At 37.7% G+C, this 18040-nt stretch overlaps 1 long non-coding RNA gene across 5 annotated transcripts in view; it reads right to left on the reverse strand.

Moving 5' to 3' along the window:
* Positions 1–3482: 3482 nt before the first annotated feature.
* Positions 3483–18040, reverse strand: part of LOC117707673 (uncharacterized) — a 452126-nt gene continuing 437568 nt past the window's right edge. For all 5 annotated transcript variants that reach the window (XR_013109711.1, XR_013109712.1, XR_004606653.2 and 2 more), the window contains 3 exons: positions 11192–11279; positions 5510–5631; positions 3483–4707 (listed from right to left, as the gene is read on the reverse strand). This is a non-coding gene — a long non-coding RNA (uncharacterized LOC117707673). The remainder of the gene's footprint in view (positions 4708–5509; positions 5632–11191; positions 11280–18040) is intronic.

Consider the following 18040-nt stretch of genomic DNA (forward strand, 5'->3'; position numbering starts at 1 on the left):
AGTGATGACCATGGCTGTTTGGCTTTTGAGTTCAAGCTAGACATCCCAAAACAGAGCATCCATGGAATGTCTCTGCAACATGGAAAAGAAGGCCAGACCAAGTATCACCTTAGAGACACTAAAACAGAACAGCATTCCTGAAATGTATATTTATGGACACACAAGATTGTCACAAATTTTGTACTACTGGCATTGGGTGAGTTACGACAATTTGGAATTTCAAGACCCTAGATTTCTGCCCTCCCAAAATTGTGAATGCAATGTGAGCATTTGCCATCTAGCATGAGGAGCATTGCTGAACACACTGTGCAGTTAGCATAGTGGTGAGGATCGTTGGCCCATGGAAACATGATCACACTAACCACCAACTACATGTGTCCATGTGGGTATTTTTGGTGAAGTGTGTGTTTTAAAGACAACACTGGTTTGTTTTTTGGTTCATTTTATTTTGTTTTGATTGTGCTATTTTATTCCATTTTTACCTAAACTTCTCTTTAAGTAGTTCATCATGGAAGATTGTAAAACTGACTTAAAGGTTAAGGGAAGTATGTACACTATCTGCTAAAAGAAAAAGAAAAAAAGGGAAAAATTCTGAGTGTGAAAAAGAATTAGTCACAATATCCTCCTATTCTATCACTTTAAAAGTAAAATTAGATTGGGATCTTCAAAATATGATCCAGAATGGAAGGTTTTGCTCCCCTTTGGCAGTTGGGAAAGCATTTGGCGTGCTGATCTGGCACAGTCTTTAGCCTGTATTAGTAAAATTGCTAACACAGGAAAAGCAGCATTTGGTACTTGTTAGGAACCATTCTGATCTATTTGTAAAATATGCTATGCAGCATTGTTTTCAAAACAGAGGGAAGTGGAGCTTTGGCAGCATCCTCCATGAGGATATGATAATCAAAAGAACTTGTTTTAAAGTGATCCCAGGAGTTCCAGTAATGAACTCTACAGCCAAGCACCTGTGCTTTGCAGTTCAATTTTCACTTTGGCCAAGACTCACTCTAGGATTCAGTGTTTATTCATTGTAACAAATACATTAGATTAACATTAAATAGCATCCTGCCTTTCACGTTGCATTCAGTGGCTACAATGCCACCCTCACTAACAACAGCACCAACCAGTCCTATATGTTGTGTCCAATCACATTGACACTGTGACTCTGCTACTCTCAGCACAATTGATCTCTTCCTTTCTCTATAAATTATGCACGCATGTTTACTTATTAAGTTTCTGAAATTCAACTCAAAACATTCTCCAGTTATTTTTTTCTTTTTTATTGGATATTTTATTTACATTTCAAATGTAAACCCCCTTTCCCCCCCCCACCTAAGAACCCCCATCCCAATCCCCCTCCTTCTGCTTCTATGAGGAAATGCCTCCACCCATGATTTCCCCCACACTGGGGTGTCCAGCCTTCACTAAACCAAGAACTTCCTCACCCACCTATGCCTGACACTGTCATCCTCTCCTACATATACAGCCGAAGCCATGGGCCCCTCCCTATGTGCTCCCAGGCTGGTGGTTTAGACCCTAGGAGCTATGGTTGGTTGGTATTGTTGCTCTCCTCAAGGGGCCAGCAAACACTTTCAGATCCTTCGGTCTTCTCTCTCACTCCTTCATTGGGATCAGTTCAATGGTTAGCTGTGAGCTTCCGCCTCAGTATATTTCAGGCTCTGGCAGAACTCTAAGGAGACAGCTATATCAGGCTCCTGTCAGCATGCACTTCCTGGCATCCACATGAGTGTTTACCTTTTGTGAATGCACAGGGATGGATACCCAGGTGGAACAGTTTCTGGGCGGCCCCTCCTTCAGCTTCTGTACCATGTTTTGTCTCCATAATTTCTCTCATGAGTATTTTGTTACCCTACCTAAGAAGGGTCAAAGTACCCACACTTTGGTCTTTTTTGTTCATGAGCTTCATGTGGTCTGTGAATTGTATCTTGGGTATTGCTAGCTTTTGGGCTAATATCCAATTATCAGTGAGTACATACCGTGTGTGTTCTTTTGTGATTGGGTTACCTCACTCAGGATGATATTTTCTAGTTCCATCCATTTACCTATGAATTTCTCAAATTCATTGTTTTTAATAGCTGAATAATATTACATTGTGTAACTGTACCACATTTTCTGTATCTGTTCCTCTGTTGAAAGACATCTGGTTTCTTTCCAGCTTCTGGCTATTGTAAATAAAGCTGCTATGAACATAATGAAGCATGTGTCCTTGTTATATGTTGGAGTATCTTCTGTGTATATGCCCAGGAATGGTATAGCTGGGTCCTCAGGTAATGCAATGTCCAGTTTTCTGAGGAACCGCTGGATGCTGACAGCTAACCATTGAACTGACTATGGGGTTCCCAATGGCAGAATTAGAGAGAAGACTGAAGGAGCTGAAAGGGTTTGAGGCACCAAGGGGAGAGCAAGAACACCAACTAACCAGACCTCTCAGGGTCTAAACCACCAGCCTGGGAGCACAGAGTGAGGGACCCATGGCTCCAGCTGTATATGTAGGTGAAGATGGCCTTGTCAGGCATAGGTGGGAGAGGAGATCCTTGGTTCCATGAAGGCTGGACGCCCCAGTGTGGGGGAATTCGAGGGTGGAGAGGTAGGAGTGGGAGGGTAGGTGGGGGCACATCCTTATAGAAACAGGAGGAGGGAGGATAGGATAGGGGGTTCCTGGGCAGTGGGTATGGAGTAAGGGGATATCATCTGAAATGTAAATAAAATATCGAATAAAACAATCCACTCAGAAAAAAAAGACAATTCTAGTTTTTTCTTGTACAAGTTTTAAAATTTTAACATTCCTGAAAAAAATACTTTAATCAAAAACATCCAAGGATCTGAGGATATGGATTAGTTGGTCAAACTCATTGGGGTGGGTCATGAGTTAGTTTGAGCTGCATGACAGCATAAGCTTGTAATACCAGTGCCGAAGAAGCAGAGACAGAAGAAACCCTGGGGCTTGCTAGACAGCCATCTTAACCTCATTAGTGAGCTTCAAATTCTGTGAACCTTCAGTGTTGGGCCTTGGACGAGGTAACTTCATTTAACCTGCCACTTTTAGTCACGTAGGACACAGGTAGAGGGCTTGATTAACAAGTCTCCACCTCCAGAGATTTAAATATTAATGAATTATCAAAAGGCCAGGGGTGTAGCTAATTAAGTTATTCCCTCCCCTTTCTCCCTTCCCTATAAGATTGGTCTCCCTTGGCTTTTGGCGGGGACAGGGCACAGGGCGTACCACCTACATCCATTTACCATGCCATGAACAATAAAAGCTTTGGAAAACCAGACTCCACATGTCGCATGGTCTCTCCGCCAGATTCCCAGCTTTTGGAACCCTGGAACCTTGCCGATGCAGCCGCCGGCCCGCCCACGACAGCTGCGTGAATGTGGGACCCTCCGCTGGTGGCGTGGGAAGCCCGCCCAGGACCCTGATGCCAGACCACCACGGGACCGGCTGCCAGACTCCCTCCCCCCCCCCCCGCCCGTGAGATTTCTTCCCCACACTTCAGCACATAAGGTGGACAAATACAGAGGAAGAAACCAGGTATATGCAGTTGTACATACACCCACATACACTTGCTTACAAACACACTCACTTGAATATGCATGCACACACAAAAAAAATTCCAGATTTTTCACTAATATGCCCACGAGGGTAAAAAAACTACTTTCCTCAGGGATCCCAATAAGGGCAAGAGATGGCTCTGGGTCTACCCTACTAATCTTTAAAACATGACTGGCACCAGGGAGTGCACAAGTTGATAATACCAGTGAGCACAGATTTAGGGAGAAAAATATATTCCTTTTTCACCTCTTCTAATGGCCAGGTTAGTAACATCTTTTTCATTGAATTTCAGGATGAATTGCCTAATTACAACAAAATAATAATTCAATTGGAAAGGCATATTGCCCATATAGAGTAGATAGCTTGTGTTTTAGTAGCCACAGCTGAGAGTTTATACTTTCATAGTTCAGGATTTGCACTTTTGCATCTAACTGTTTCTGTCTTGTAGATAAGAACAAAGAGTTAAAGACATGAAGTAATCATGATATACATTAGGCTAAGAAAAGCTATGATTCTAATGTCTAAATGAAAATATGAACATGTATAAATAAAAAGGAACCTTCAAAATTTAATTAATTAACTAATTAATTAATTAATTTTCTAAACTTTGCTTCCCTTCAGTTCCCCCTCACAAAGTAATTCCTGCCATTCCTTTCCCTTCTCCTTTGAGAACCCCTTACCCCAACACCCCCAGCCCATATTCCCTCACCCTGGCACATCTAGTCTTTACAGAATTAAGCATATCTTCTTCCACTGAGGCCAGACAGTGCAGTCCTGTTAGGGAACTGATTCCACAGTCAGACTATAGCTTTAGGAACAGCCCCCTCTCTACTTGTTGGGAGACCCACATGGAGACTGGGTTGCATATCTGCTGCATTTGTCTGGGGGTCTCAGTCTGTTCCCTGTATTCTCTTTGGCTGGTGGCTCAATCTCTGAGAGCCCCATGGGTCCAGGTCCAGATTATTTGACTCTGTTGATCTTCCTGTGAAGTTCCTATCCCCTTCAGGGTCTTCAGTCCCTTCTCCAACTCTTCCATAAGAGTCCCCAACCTCTCTTCAATGTTTAGCTGTAGGTATCTGCATCTGTGTCAGTCAGCTGCTGGGTAGATCCTCTCAGAGGACAGTTATGATTGTCTCCTATGTGCAAACATAACAGAATATTTATTATTATTATTATTATTATTATTATTATTATTATTATTATTATTTCAGTTGTTTCTTCCTCCTCTTCTGCCCTCCCATTCCTCATTCCATTCCTCCTTCCCTCCTGTCTCCAAAAGAATGCCCCTCACCAGGCTTTCCCACTGCCTGGGGTCTCAAGTCTCCCAAGGGTTAGACACATTTTCTCCCACTGAGGCCAGACCAGGCAGTCCTCAGCTATATATGTATCAGAGGCCTACGTCCAGCTACTGTATGCTGACTGGTTGGTGTTTCAGTGTCTGAAAGATCTCAGGTGTTTCCAGTGAGTTGAGGCTGCTGGTATTCCTATCTGGTCGTCCTCCTCCTCAGCTGCTTCTCGCCTTTCCACAATTCAACCACAGAAGTTACCGACTTCTATCCAATGGTTGGGTGTAAGTATCTACGTCTGTCTCAGTCAGTTGCTTGTTGGGTCTCTAGGAGGAACACCATACTAGGCTCCTGTCTGTAGGTATACCACAGCATCAGTAATAGTGTCAAGTCTTGGAGCCTCCCCTTGAGATAGATTCAAAATTGGGCCAGTCACTGGACTGCCTTTCCCTGAGTCTCTTCTTCATTTTTTCCCTGTAGTCCTTTTAGTTGGGACCAATTCTGCATCAGGGTTTTTGACTGACAGATGGCAACCCCATCCCTCAACTTGATGCCTTGTCTTTCTACTGGAGAAGGATTCTATCAGTTCCCTTTCCCCACTGTTGGACATTTCATCTGAGGTCCTTCCCTTTGAGTCCTAAGAGTTTCTCACCTCCCAGCTCTCAACAGAATATTATAAGTAGTGTCAGAGATTGGTGCTTGACCATTGGATGGGTCTCAAGATGGGCTGGTTATTGGTTGCCAATTCTTTCAGTGTCTGCCCCATCTTTGTTCCTGTATTTAAAAAGAAGCAACAGAGTATAGAGTCAATGCCAGACACTGTATCTTTAGATAGTTAACTAATTCAACTGTAAAATGAAAGCTCAGCTATTTTCTTTGACACTTGCAAATTCTCCTGGAAAAATTTGGAACTTCCATTCTCTCTCTCTCTCTCTCTCTCTCTCTCTTTCTCTCTCTCTCTCTCTTTCTCTGTGTGTGTGTGTGTATGTGTGTGTCTGTATCATTGTCTCTGTCTTTCTGTCTCTGACTTTCTCTGTCTCTGTCTTTCTCTGTCTCTGTCTCTCTGTCTCTCTGTCTCTGTCTCTCTCTTTCTCTGTCTCTGTCTCTCTCTGTCTCTCTCTCTTTCTCTGTCTCTGTCTCTCTCTCTCTCTCTCTCTGTCTCTCTCTCTCTCTTTCTCTGTCTGCAAGTACTTGACACTGTAAGTATTAAAGAACTTGTGACATAATAAAGGTAAAGAAACAAAAGAAAGGACAAAGAGTATTCAAGTAGTTAAAGTCATAAAAAGATTATTTATGTTAATAACAAATATGCAAAGACTTGAGCTAACACATCATGTACCTTAAAGGGGGAGTTAATTAGACATATGGAAAAACTCAAAAGTAAAATATTGTAATTATTGCATTAATGTATTAAATATCTTCATTCTTTATTTATAACTATTATGAAGCAAAGTATACTCCTCCTTCCCTTATGAAATCCATATGGTTGGATAAAAAAAATAGCATTCAGAAATACATTCTGAAAAACATAACCATAAAGAAGAGAAGTAGATATGATTATTTTTTCAGTATTCTTACTGATAATTCATAGGTAGGAGAAGAATAAACAGTTACAAACACCCTAAAAAACAGACCAAGACCTGCTATTAATAACAATACCAACTACAAGTGGTCACTGTTGAACAATTTAATTCACTATAAATTATATATCTCTATTATTTCACAATAAAGATGGTTCATTTTTTTAATACCTTATCCTACAAACAAAAATATACTATGGTAATATGGTGATAGGGCAATCTTCCTTTCCTTGTAGCCTCCTGCCATCCCAACACCGACTATTTCCAAAAGAGGCCTGGCCATCTCTTTCCTGCTTCGTGAGATCAGTGGATTGCTTGCTTCTTTTCCCTTTTCACAATTTCTTACCATCCCTGTTTAGAAACTTCATTTACTAGAAAAATAGTAGGGTGGAGATCAGTGGGAATATTAGGGCTGGACATTGAGCGGTCTCATCTGAAGCTATTAACTCTCTAGACGCAGAATGGCAATGGGAGCAGCCAGAAGATGCTGAAGCATTTTTGGAATTGTGAATTGGCCTAAACTCTATTGAACAGAGTAAGGGAGACCTAGACAAGAGGAACAGAAAAAAAACTATTGTACCTAAGAACCTCAGAAACTCCAAGGTAAATGCCTGCTGATGCTGCATAAAGGTCCAGAAGGAGAATGTGTCAAGGTATCCAGTAACTTGTATCATAGCAAGGAGAGTTAATCAGCAAACAAAGAATAGTTTGAACACCCAGTTGGAGCACAGCATTGAGGCAGTCCTCTCTCCATTTAAGAAAGAAAGATCATCATACAGCAAGCAAAACAATAGTTGATTTTATTCTAAAGAGAAATTCTTCAAAACCAGGAAGAAGCAGACTGTCTTGGAATCTTGTAGATTGGAAAAATTTTGGGTGTTGGAGACAGTAATCTAGGACACAAGAAGGGCAATGTAAGACAGCAGGGTAGTTTTCTCACTCAATTTTCTGAAATTCATAATGGCTGTAACCATGTGTGCACTTGAGAAGAAAATGAAATAAATACCGCCAGGGAAAGCTAGCCTGGATGTGAGTTCTGATATCCTAAAATAGAGCCCTATCTTTGGCATGGCAACAGCCAGCTTACTCTAGACAGCACAGTACCATGAAGCTTGCAGGTGGCTCTGCTACAGACACAAAAAGACACAAAGGAGGTTCATGAACGTGAGCGATATTACCAAACTTAGATATTCATTATACTCACTATTATGAATATTACAGTGAGTAAGCCCTTTTATTTATCAGATCATCAAGAAATGGTTTTTATGTGTGATCTAAGTTTTAAATGTTTATAATTAAGTTACTTTTGAGAACTTGTACAGTCTCCAAACATCTGTAAATTTGATTCAGCACCCTTATTTAATCTAATGAGAGGGGAATTTAAAATGTGATAGAAGTGTAAAACTTAGGCTGGCAATATCTAAGAAGAAAAATGCCAGCAAGAACATACACATTATACTTACACAGGATGCTTTGTTCATGGCAGTCTTTAATTGCACTTGGATCTAATGGAAGTCACTTTGCTAATTCTATGCATGTGTTTTGTCTTATTTGGTTATCATAAAAGTCACATGATTAAGGGACTATATATACATTTTACAAGTGAGAAAAGAAATCATTTTAACCATTTATTTATTCTTATAAGCTGAAGGAGGCATGTCGTAGTATATACCCGGAGGCCACTGGATAACATATAGAGTCACTTCTCTCTATGATAGAAGTTGTAGAGATGAAACTCACATCTTCAGACTTGGCAGACACACCAACTACTACATATTGGATTATCTTACCAGCTTAAGAAAATAATTTAAAGAATGATGAATTGATTTGCTTAACTCCTGTATTTTATAAGTATTTATATGATATTTGAAATTAGTGTACACCATACTATATGCTCCCAACTACTACAACAAAAAACAATGCAGGGGAGCAGAGATAAATAAGCAGAAAAGTTAAGTATCTATTTTAAAAGAAATATAAACATGTCTTTTTGAAAAAAACAGTAAAGATAAAAATGTTCTTTGGGGAGGGTGATGGAAGTCAATACATAAGGGGAGGGATAAATGTTTGAATATTTGAAATATTATGGGCAGTCATAATATACGTTTACTTAAAAGTATCTATAATACTTATAATCATATGTGAAAACATATATATATGACAATAATATTTAAAATAAAATAAGCCATAAATTTGAGGAGTAGAGAGATGAGGAAATGGGAGGCAATGGAAGAAGAAGAGGGAGCAAGAAAAACAATATTATATTTAAGTTTTTAAAATAGTGAAGCAAAGAGATAGCTCAGTTGTAAAGAACATTTATTATGCTACAGAGGCTCTCATTTCAGGTCCTATCACACTCATGATGCCTCACACCCATCCATATTGTCAGTTCCAGTTGATCTGAAGCCTTCTGACTTCTTCAGGTATTAGACACGCACCAAACACACACACACACACACACACACACACACACATTGTGTGTAATTTTATGAAACATATTTCCTGTTCTTTGGAGCTTTGCCTGAGCTCCTTTAACCTTTAAAATTACACACAGCAGATGACTTCACGGATTGTTTCAGATACAGTGAAGCAGATCTGGAAGGAGGGAAGAGGGGATTTCTCAGAGAGCAAAGCAGAGTCATGTGGTTCCAGTGCATGGGACTCTTAAATAAAGAAGCGCAGGGGCAGACTCAGATCATAGGCTCTGAGGTCCCCTCCTGTGAAGAGAGACAAGCTGGCTGTTCTGAGGAAGAGACCCAAACAATAAAAACTGCCTGCTTCCTACAAGCAGGAAGTCATAGGATAGCATTCTAAGTTAGGTTTAATTGTTTTTAAAGATAGAAGAATATACAAATTTTGCCAGTGCCACTTGGGGATTTCAGGAACGACAGTTAACAGTTGCAAAGCCACATGGCCGAATCAGCCAGAGGAATGGGTGGTGGTCTCTGGAAGGGGCCGGCCAACAAGTTGGTGGCAACTGTTCTTGGATCATGGCCAAGATCTTGGAAAAGCGTTAAATAGCAGGCAGGTGGCTGAATAGCGTGGAGCTGAGTGACACGAGGGTAGTTGTTGGTGGCTTGGTGGAACTAGCCTCCAGAGTTTGAGAAAACTCAGGAAGAACACCAAAGAAGAAGCATGCATGCTTTCTAAAATAACATGTAACACACACACACACACACACACACACACACACACACACACACACCACACACACACACATCAGGCAAAACATCATACACATAAAATAAAACAAATGAAACTAACATTTTTATTTTGTTTTTGTTTTTCTTTTTTTTCGAGACAGGGTTTCTCTGTGTAACCCTGGCTGTCCTGGAACTCACTCTGTAGACCAGGCTGGCCTCGAACTCAGAAATCCACCTGTCTCTGCCTCCCAAGTGCTGGGATTAAAGATGTGCGCCACCACTGCCCAGCTTGAAACTAACATTTTTAACTTAAATAAGTTTAGAAACTAAAAAAATGAAACCACTAGATTGGCACAAGAAACTGGTTATAATAAATATTTCAGAAGAGTGGTCCAGGCTAGTCAGTGAAACCATGTTTCTAAAGTCAAAAGATCTACAATTTAAGATATGAGGTCCTGTATAGTATCCACCTGCTAACATTGACTTACTCCCATATGCTCGTTCTGAGCAAACAAGGAACATGTTGAGTATGTACCTGAACAAAATGAACAAATATACTACACATGCAAATATTTACTAATATACACTAGTTTGAAACAAACTGGTGAGGGAAAAGGGGAATAAAGGGAGGAAAAGGAAGAGTTGATAGAGGAGGAACCCCAGGAAAGGGAGGAGCAGGAGGTCTGAGAATGAGAGCCGTTCTTAAAACATTCTTAGAACTGTAAAGCAGTTTATCAAGCTCAGCAGATCAAGAAAGTCAGTCTCCAGAAGAATGTTTTTTTTTTTTTTTTTTCCGAGAAGAAACTGAAGTTTAGTTAGTGTTTCATGAAAAAAATGGAATTAAAAAAATTTCCCTAAGATAAATAAGACAAAAAAATCCCCACTCAATTTAAAACAACAATTTGTAAGGATGACTCAGTTGGTCCTATATTGCTATGCACTGCCTGACCAGCAGACATACATGGCAGCATGCAACTGTAACCCCAGCATTCCCAGGAGCTCACTGGATGACCACTCAAGCTGAAATAGCAAGCTCCCAAATCAATAAGTTGGCCTGCATCAAATACATAAGGTTGAGAGAAACAGACAAGGGTTTCTGAATTTCAACCCCTGAACTTCTCAAAGGTCATATAGTCTTCCATACAAATAAATAAATGGCATGTAATTAGAAATGTCGGGTAAAGTAGTCACTTAATAAAACTTTTTCTATAATGGAGGTAAAAGGCATGTGGCACTATTTTAAGCTTGATATGTTCAATGACTACCTGATGCCACCTCATTTAATGCTTGGAACATACTGTTTTTCAAGCAATGAATATTGAAAGTAGAATTATATACTTTTTATATTGGTCTAAAAGGCACCTTGTTCTTTGGAAAATAGTATTTATTTCATAACCATAGTCATGAAATAATAAAGTACAATAACACATGTAGGATGGTTTGAGTGGTTAGAAAGCACAGGTGTTAAAACTGGAAACATGATTTGGATTGGAGTCAGAATGCTACTATTGGTAATTATGGCAGAGACTAGCAAAGAAACAACATGGAGAAAATATTGAATAAGTGTTTTTGACAATAGTTTGGAAAATAAAATGTTTATTCTTTACTTACTGTTAATAGCTGATTGGAAGAGTAAGATAAACAAGTTGTGTTGAAGAATGACATCCACTAACATATTCACTATCATTCTTCTTGAAATCTGAAATATCAGAAAATACATTAAAAAGTTTTTTGTCCCATCATCTTAGTATCCCCTCTCCTGTCTGAGGCTTCAGCCTTCATGAGTTACTGCTAGCTGTATGCATACTAACTGCAACCACATTATTCAGATAACTCTTTCTCTGACTATCATAACCAGGGTGATTATAATTACAGGTACCACCTGAATAATCAGAAGGCTATGATATGAGTAGAACCCATATGCCCTATGTGTGTTGCAATTTCTGATTTTTTTCTTCAATGACCATTTATTTAATCATTCATGTTTGCTTCTACATGTGATCAAGTATGTATTTTTATTAGTTCATTTATTTATTTAGTCAGCAAAGTTAAATTACAACATTAAAATAGCAAACTAGAGACTAGAGATTATAATTAATAGTTAATAATAACCTTCTATTAGAAACAGTAGCACTGTGTGTAGACTGTCACTCTATCTTGGAGCTATACATTAAAAAGATGTTGAATAAAAGCTTCCTATTAAGATATATTTTCACAGGTTTTCTTTGTGTTGTTTTTTTTTTCCATCTGAATTCAGATCATGAGAAATATGAAACAAATGGTCCACTCATGTGAAAAAAAAATCTTTAAAGATGTTCTTCACACAGAAAACAAAATATATCATTATTATAGTTTTCTCAGAATCCAATCTAATCCTGAAATAGAAAGAAAATTTTGAATTAATTTCTCTAAATTATATTTCTAAATATTTTAATATTAATTATCAACTTCCTTAGTCCTTGGCTAATTTTTAAAATTGATAAGGTTTTAGAATATTTGGAATAATAATGTTTTCTATATTTTAACCTACTGAAGTCTTATGGTTAATTATAAGACTCAGTGTCTGTTTACTTGTGTATGTGCGTGAGTGTGGGGTATGAGTATGTTTGTTTTCATATGTGTTATGGTCTATGTGATATGTCTGATGGCCTTATTGAATTGGCTCTCAATCTTGAAATTTGATGGTGAATATTCAAATCATGCTTAAATGTTACAGTTCTCTTCCAAACACAGAAGAAGCTTAAACATTCTGTTGTTTCATGAAAAAAAAATCTAATTTGATACATAATTTAACATATATAGATACATAATCTAACATATACATATATATTAACTATGATTCTCACTGTGTTTACATGTGTATGTGTGTAAATGTGGGGTGTGTGTATATGCTTGAATGTGTATATTACTTATAAAATATGTAATATATGATACATGATATACATATATGTGTACATTAAATTATATATTGTTATGTATTATAGAAAAATCATACTACAATATATGATATTATTTTATATTATATAATATATTCTACATTATTATATATGATATTTTATTATATTTATTATATTACATTATAATATATGTGTTATATAATGTATATTAGATATTAGATTATATAATTGTAGATTAGATTATATATCTATAGTCATTATTAATGGTTTACATCAATAGATATTTACCTATACAACACTGTTAACTTCCTCCTTCCAAAGTTTTATTAGTTTTATATGAAGTCTGATATTGTAAATTTCCTTGCCACTCTTATTTTAGCTTGTTCTTTCCTTTTCATGTTAATTTTTTACCCATTATTTTGCTTGAGAAACTTAAGTATCCTCTTTTTTTGTTTGTTTTCATTTTATGAATCCCCTCTTAGTTTAACTTCACTGACTTTATAAAATAAATTTGTGTGACTATAGATTCTTTGTATCATTAGTGCTGTTGAAAGTGTTCTTAATTATGCTTTTTATCTGATTATTCTTTAACATAAATATAGGAAGAGACAAAGTACTAAGATCCAGCATTTTTTTATATTTATATCCTGTATGTAAGAACTATTCCTTGAAACTGACATTCTTCTTCTCTTATTGTGATGACAAAAATATAGAAGGATGTGACAAGGATAAAATTCCACTGTATATTTCATAAATGCTTTCAGTTGTTGATTTTGTATATATTTGGCTAATTATAAGTAGTAAATCTAGAGATATATAATATACTAAAGATCATCTACTCTAAATTTCTCTTATTTATTTATTTATTATTTATTATTTATTCTTCTATTATCTATTACATCCTGACTATACTTTTTATTCTCTCCTTTTCTCCAGTTCCTCCCCCCACCTCTTCTCTTCCCTAGATTCACTCCTCCTCATTTCCCATCAGAAAAAGACTGGCCTCCCAGGGATATCAACCAAACATGGCACAAACAAGTTGCAATAAGACTAGGTACATCCTTCATATTAAGGCTTGATTAGGCAATCCAGGAACAGGAAAAAGACTCCAAAAGCAGGCAAAAGAATCAGAGACAGTTCCTGATTCCAGTGTGAGTGTCTCACGAGAACATCAAGCTGCACAAGTCTAACATATATGCTGAGGACCTAGGTCAGACCTATGCAAGATCCCTGATGGTCAGTTCAGTCTTTCTGAGCCCCTATGAGCCCTGGCTAGTTGATTTTATGGGCCATGTTCTTGTGGTGTTCTTGTGGTGTTCTTGACCTTTCTGGCTTCTACAGTACTTTTCTACTCTTCTGAAGAATTCACCCTGAAGTCTGCCTATTTTATGACCGTTGAGCTGTTCATCTGTTACCATCAGTTTCTGAATGAGGCCTCACAGTTATGCTATGCTATGGTCTATGAAGTTCTCATTTTTAAAAAAAAAAACAGTTAAGCATGGAGACATCAAGAAATTTTCCTAATGTCTAGAGTTGTTATATGAATTTGATTTTCAGTACTGGATCCTGTGGCTCTCAAACAGGTTGTCCTCAACATTAAAGGGCATTTTATTCTAGCTTTCTTACAACTATTGTCTTTGAATTTTTAGTGTGTGTAAGATTCACATGTATGTGCATGCAGATATGCTTGCTTTTGCATGCATGTCTATACATGTGTGTCTTCTTCTACTGTCTATCATGTCATTCTTTGAGTCATATCTTCTACTGAATATGAAATACATTAGAATGACTGGCAAGAAAAATCCTGGGCTCCTCCTGCCTCTTCCTTTGGTGTTATAGTCCTGCTATCCTGACTGGCTTTTATGCTAGTGCTAAGGATCTGATCTTAGATGTTCATGCGTGCTCAGCAAGCACTTCACTCACTAAATTGTCTCCTCATTTCCCACACAGGAGCTTTTTTAGCAACTCATATGTCAGATTTGGACTTGAGTCAAATGCAGGACTTTTCCTAATTGTTCTGGAACAAAGAGATGCTAGAGGCTGACCTGGGTAGAAGCATGGATTGAAAAAGTCAACAGACTTGGGCTCTCTCACAATCTACCCCACAGCTGTTATCTCCCAACCACTGTGCTTTTGTGGCAACAATTCTATCTTCCCTAGGGGCTAAATCACTCCCTAATGGAAAGTCGTTCACTTAGGAGAAACATTAACTTTTGCAGACCTCTGGGGTGTCATTATTTTGAAATAATCTCTTTCTAGTCCATTGGTTTACAATGATAGAACATAACATTAAATGGTACCCTAGTGGCCCAGGAGAGTTAATACACCTTCCATAATGCTAAACTTGCTTCAAGTTAGGAATGTTCCTAGGACCCCTCAAAACCGTTTATTGGTTTTTCTGACCAAGGGTACCATCATGTCAAATTGCCTTTGAGTATATTTGCCTTTAAATTTCTCCTTTCTTGCTTCTAGGTATTCTTCTTCTATGGTTTTCTCATTCTCCAGTACTTAGTTTATCAAAGACCCAGAATCTCCCATGCTGCCTCCAGATATTCATTCTCCTGTGTCCCCCAAATTTGTACTCCCTTCTTAGTATTTCACTTTCTTGACCCTCAAAGTTTTTCTTCTTTGTAACAACAACATCAAAAAAAATGTATCAACACTCATTCCTAATTTAACAATTTTTAGGGTGAAAATAACTCAGTAATGCTCTAAGTAGTCATATGCAGCTTATAAGGCACAATTTAATGAGGCCTTATTTAATAAAATGAGGCATTTTATTTCAATACACTAAAGAATATAATCATATAAAATATCAGAAAGTACAAAGGTGATATAGCAAAATATAGCTTCACTCCTCATCTATTTCTGAGAACCCAGTTGTCCATTCATGTGACAACTTTATTATTAATTATGCAATTCAGAAATGAACTATGACTATATTACATATATGAATATCTGCAAATGAATTTATATTACATACATGGGCCTTCATTGAAATGTTAGATTAATATATACGATGTTCAATGCTATGCCATTTCATAAAGAAAAGAATCTAAATTTGGGTTTATTCTACTTTGATGCATATAGCATTCTTTTTTAACTGATATATAGCTTTTGTCTTTTATGGGTCTGCCATGATATATTCAACTAGTCTTTAAGTGATTTGAAGTCTAAAGATTTTAACTTCAACTTCTTTTCAATTGCAAGTATTATTATAATTGCATCTGTATAATTTATTGTTAGAAATGGAATTGCTGATGTGAAAAATTACATGCATCTTAATATTGGCAGATATGAAAAGATGACTTTAGAAAATTTACATTGCCTCACAAACACTTCAATGTTCACCATTTCCATAGGGGAAAATCATTTAACTCTGAAGAAGTTGATATAGCTGTCTAATGGAATCAAAGACTCATCAGTAGAGTTATCTGACCACTGAGCCAGTGACCTGTTTCCTGTTAGCCTTATCCTGCATTTAATTCTGTATTTTGTATAAAGTAACACAAAGAGCAACATACTTGTAAACACCTACTTCTTCTGGCCTGAAGAATCAGAATTGAAGTATGAGGGATAGGAATTATTAAAAAAAATATCGGTGTAAACGGTAAATAGCCAATGTCGAAAGAAAGCAAGTAAAGACAAGAAATAGAGAGGGCATCTGACATCCAATGAAGCTCTGATGTAGGATTCTTAGTGTAGGTATTCTTGGTGGAGTAAGTCACAGACCGATCCCTGACCTAAGAACCACCAGCATTTGGTATCCCTTCCACTTTGGGAACATTTAAATAGACTTGAGTGAGAACACAGTTACCCTTTCCCTTATTATTCCTTCTTTTTCCTATCTTTTCTTCTCTTTCTCTCACACCTCTTCGTTCCTCTCTTTTTTATCTCTACTCATTTTTGATCATTTTGTAAAGATTAATAACAGTCTTAGAAACTTCCACAAAACCATCTTTTTATTATGAAAAATAGAAAAAACTCCTTTCCAATAAAAGAGAGACTAATACCCAGTTCAACATTATAGTATTTACAGACTCATAAACTGCAGTACCACCCAAGATGTTAACAAGCTGGCATGTTTTAAGCATCAAAGATAGAGAGGAAACTGTTTACATGTTTGGCACAAAAACTAATGAGGCAAGTCAATTGGCCCTTTGTATTGAGGGTCTGGAGCACCCAGCTCTAATGTTCGGTTTCTTCATTGGCACTTGTTCAAGTAATCACTTGTGGCCTGACAAAGCCTTGTTTGTGTTCTATTAGTGGTCCAGCTGAACTATCTGCTTGGGCTGTGTTGTCTCTCAATAGAGAGCAGTGACAGAGGGCACACTTATTTGAAAACACTAAATCAGACCATGGTGATCTTTCTCCACCAAAGTAATCCAGAGAACAACAAGAAATGTTCAATCTTGCTCCTTTTGTGTGGGGCAGTGCCGTGGGAAGGTGGGCCCAATGCCTTTGGAACAGTGGTTTGGGAAAGCCAGTGACAAATGAGAGCTCTCCAGGAGATCTTTTCCCTTCTTCTGTGATTGCTGCATTAACATTAGCACAAACATAATGCACCCCATGGTTCAAACAATGAGGAGGTGGATTGAGCCCACAATGCCAAGGACCATCCAGGTGATGGCCCTGCCTTTCAGAGAGGATGCTGATAGTGTCTCTGTAAATATAGCCTGGTAGGAAGGAAAAGCTTCTAAAGTGGGTCAAACTAAGACACGCTGTAACTTCCTTCTCCTGCTGTTGTGTCTCTCTTCCATTCTGTCTCTTATTAGATACTTTTTTTTTTTCTGTTTCCATTTAGAAGAAGATATGCTTTGGGCCATACTGGCATTTTAATCTGAACAACTGAACAAGTGAGTATCCAAACATTTGGCTGCTAGTTTCAAAGTTCTGAACCAGAAATGAGGACTCCAAAATCGTGTTGCCTACAACATTTTTTAAGTGACAGTTTTGGCAGTTTTACCTACGGATCCAGTAAAAATAAAACTTAGGACAGTTTGTTCTCAAACTATTTCTGGTACCAGTTCTGTGGAGAATGTACTAAACTACACATAATTAAATTTATTTTATTTTTAGTGACTGAAATTTTACATGTTCAAAATGAGATTTTGGGATAGGTTAAGATATGTTCTTGCCTTTGCCAAATCTTTCGAATTTTCTCTGGCTGCCTGCCTGGCATCGGATCTTTTTCTGAAGGGTGTAAGTGTACATTCTATGTGCTCGGTGCCTTGGAGTAAGTCTACATTACGAAAACGCGGGGGGGGGGGGAATACTAAGTGAGACTTCTTACTCAAGAAGTCAAAGGATGAAAAGTTAAAATATACAGAATTTGTTTGACTAATGTGTTTATTTGACTTAACATGTCCAATGCTCAGTATTTTCTTTCTTAACCAATTACTAGCAAAACGTTTCATTTTTAGAATGAAGATGCTGACCTCAGGAAGATTTCATTTTATATGTCTTTAACACATTTTACAGAAGCCTTTCGAGCTGCCATTGTCTCTGCAGACAGGAAAGCATTAATTTTGCATATGTGTAAGGCCATTCCACAATCTATGCC

This window comes from Arvicanthis niloticus, chromosome 4, assembly GCF_011762505.2.
Source record: "Arvicanthis niloticus isolate mArvNil1 chromosome 4, mArvNil1.pat.X, whole genome shotgun sequence".
Taxonomy (NCBI): domain Eukaryota; kingdom Metazoa; phylum Chordata; class Mammalia; order Rodentia; family Muridae; genus Arvicanthis; species Arvicanthis niloticus.